This window comes from Monodelphis domestica, chromosome 4 (assembly GCF_027887165.1).
Source record: "Monodelphis domestica isolate mMonDom1 chromosome 4, mMonDom1.pri, whole genome shotgun sequence".
NCBI lineage: Eukaryota > Metazoa > Chordata > Mammalia > Didelphimorphia > Didelphidae > Monodelphis > Monodelphis domestica.
This window is the reverse complement of record NC_077230.1, coordinates 51,415,052-51,418,656: the sequence shown is the minus strand read 5'-3', so window position 1 is coordinate 51,418,656 and position 3,605 is coordinate 51,415,052. Positions and strand designations below refer to the sequence as shown.

Sequence of the window (3,605 nt, the reverse complement as noted above, 5' to 3'; positions counted from 1 at the left end):
AGTTTTAAATATATACTGTTTATTATTTTGAGGAATGGCCCTTCTATTCCTATACTTTCTAGTGTTTTTGATAGAAATGGGTGTTGTATTTTGTCGAAAGGTTTTTTCTGAATCTATCGAGATAATAATGAGATTTCTGTTGGTTTGATAATTGATATGGTCAATTATGTGGATGGTTTTCCAGATATTAAACCATCCTTGAATTACTGATCTGTGACTAATCCTCACAATGACTTGCTGGAGTTTTTCTGTTAGTAGTCTACTGAAGAATTTTGCTTCTATATTCATTAAGGATATTGGTCTGTAGTTTTCTTTCTTGATTTTTGGGCTGCCTGGCTTTGGAATCAGTACCATATTTGTATCATAAAAGGAATTTGGTAAAACTCTTTCTTTGCTAATTATGTCAAATAATTTGTATAGTATTGGGATTGGTTGTTCTCTAAATGTTTGATAGAATTCACATGTGAATCCATCTGGTCCTGAGGATATTTTTTTCTTAGAAAGTTCCTTGATAGTTTGTTCAATTTATTTTTCTGAGATGGGAATATTTAAGATTATATTTACTCTTTTGTTAATCTAGAAAATTTATATTTTTAAAATATTCACCCATTTCACCTAAATTGTCATATTTCTTGCCATTTAATTAAGCAAAATTATTCTTAATAATTACTTTAATTTCCTCTTCACTAGAGGTGAGATCACCCTTTTCATTTTTGATACTTTTAATTTGATTCTCTTCTTTCTTTTTTATTTGGTTAACCAGTACTTCATTTTAATTGTTTTTTTTTCAAAGTACCAGCTCCATTACATCAAGAGCTCTTTTACTTTCAACTTTATTAATTTCTCCTTTAATTTTTAGGATTTCCAATTTAATTTTTATCTGGGGATTTTTAATTTGTTCTTTTTCTAATTTTTAAGTTAAAAATCTCAATTCATTAATCTCCTCCCTCTCTATTTTGTTGGTATAGGCACTCAGTTATATAAATTTTTTTCCTGAAAACTGCTTTGGCTGTATCACATAGATTTTGGTATGATTTCTCATCGTTGTCATTCTATTTAATGAAGTCCATGATTGTTTGTATGATGTCTTTTTTGTGGTTCTTCCACATGATGTGGGACCATCATGATTCAGCTGATTACAATGGAAACCTAGAATCCAATTCAACCTTTCAGAGATGACATTGCAGCATGCATGATCTAATCAACCACGAGAATATTGGTGGCAATTACAATGCAGGAGTTAAGGAGCTGCTTCTTGACACAATAGTTATCCCAAATGCCAGATTTGGCTACAATAATGGGCTCCCTTATCTTCAAATTGACACCAAGAAGTTGTCCTGATTCTGCATATTCACCCTGTACCTTAACTAATGTTTCCTGAAAGTCAAAACCAGAGTTCTGAGCAAGAACCTTGGGAATAATCAGCAAAGCATAAGCAAAAACTCAGACTTCAAGACAGGCCCTTCCCTTGTCATTGGGCTTATGTTTAATGAGAGCTTTGGCTATGGCCACTTCCACTGCACCTGAACCAGGAACTACACAGCCATCTTCTTTTTTTTTTAATTTTTTAAAATTTTTAAAAATTTAAAAATTTTAATTTTATTTATTCAATTTAGAACATTCTTCCTTGGTTACAAGAATCATATTCTTTCCCCACTTCCCCCCCCTTCCCATAGTAATCACGCAAATCCACTGGTTATTACATGTGTCCATGATTAGAACCTATTTCCATGTTGTTGATGTTTGCACTGGGCTGTTCATTTAGAGTCTACATTCCCAATCATATCCCCCTCAACCCTTGTAATCAAGCAGTTGTTTTTCTTCAGTGTTTCTACTCCCACAGTTTTCCTCTGAATGTGGATAGTGTTCTTTCTCATAGATCCCTCCGGGTTGTTCAGGATCACTGCATTGCCACTAATGGAGAAGTCCATTACATTTGATTGTACCAGAGTGTATCAGTCTTTATGTATAATGTTCTCCTGGTTCTGCTCCTCTCACTCTGCATCAATTCTTTGAGGTCATTCCAGTTCACATGGAATTCCTCCAGTTCATTATTCCTTTCTGCACAATAGTATTCCATCACCAAAATATACCACAATTTGTTCAGCCATTGCCCAATTTTTTGCCACCACAAAGAGCTCAGCTATGAATATTCTTGTACATGTCTTTTCCCTTTTTTTAGGGTACAAACTAACACAGCCATCTTCAATAGCATTCTTGACAGCATGCAGACCATCTCTTACTGCATCCTTGATCTATGTAAGCATGTGCTTATTTGGTCCTTTGATCAACAATGTGATAGATGGAGGGTTTACCGCATTTCTCAATAAAGGTGAATTTTTCTTCTCCAAGGGTATATTCATAGACCAGACCTGCATGTTCCCAAACAATCAGAATTTAGATCTTCAAAAGAATTCATAGCCATCCTACCACATGCAAAAATCGATCTTTCCATATTTCTTCTTTTTGCTCTGTGGAGTGCTACCATACCTTCTTTTGCAAGAACATCTAGAGAAAATGGGTCAATTCCCTTTTGACTAATAACAATAAATCCTTTGTCTGAATGACTGCATATTTTTCTTTTCAGTTCTACTTTTTTCTTTACTCTATCTTCAATGAATTTCCTTTCTGCTTTTACTAGCTTCTCTCTCCTCTTCACTCTTGTAAAAAAAATCCAGAATTCACTTCTGTTTTTTTCATATTCTGATGACACATTGCATGTAAGGATATAAGCATCTTCTACTCTTTCTTTATATCAGGGTGTCAGGAACCCTGATCCAAAAAAACAGTCCTCTAATCAACGATGTTTCAGTTTCTCATTTATGCTTCATCTCCATGATATCTACCATGAAAAGATCAAGTTCACCAGATTCTCTGACAGTCAAAATAGAGTCTACTACTGCCTCAGTCAGCATGTCAGCTAGGTCAGCATTGACTTTGGTGTGCAGAGATGCTCAGGTAACATCTATGAGAATTTCCCTATCTATTTCCTTGATGATTTTGACTTGTTCCAAGTGCCTTTTGTCTTGGCAGCTTCAAACCCTTCAATTATTATCTGAGGGTGTAGATCTTCAGAGATGTAGAGATTAGCCTGTAGCTCTCCAATGATGAGAACATTTGAAATAGTACCATCTTGAGTAATGTCATCCTCGGCTGTAGCCACTTTGGCTATTAAGGAGGTTTTTGGGTGTTGAATTTGCATCTCATGTAACAGTACATTGCCATCCTAGGTGAATTTGATGTCTCTGGCAACCAATACGAATATCTTCATAGTGCCCTTGGGCCCCAGGTCAGTCCTTAGCACATCCTGTATGCCCTGGACAGCACTCATATTCACAGCCAGCACTGCCTGATCTCTGGCCATCTCAGTTTTGTGGATAAGCCAACATACCTGTGGAGCAGTGGCAGCTACAGAAAAGGAGGAAGAGGAGGAAAGTGTGACCGAGGCTCAAGAGGAGCTCAACTCTACGTAAACCCAGTTTTTCTTTTCTTTTCTTTTTTTTTTTGCAGGTTGTTTTGCTCTGTCTCCTTGTTTGTTCTTTCCCTCTTGCATTCATTTTGTGGCGATATTTAATCTTGGTCAGAGAGAATTTTCATGGTGCTGC

The 3,605-nt window shown here is 36.0% G+C and overlaps 1 pseudogene; it reads right to left on the bottom strand.

The window, feature by feature from the left end:
* Positions 1 to 1,161: 1,161 nt before the first annotated feature.
* Positions 1,162 to 3,364, bottom strand: LOC100010169 (T-complex protein 1 subunit zeta-like; annotated as a pseudogene).
* Positions 3,365 to 3,605: the final 241 nt, after the last annotated feature.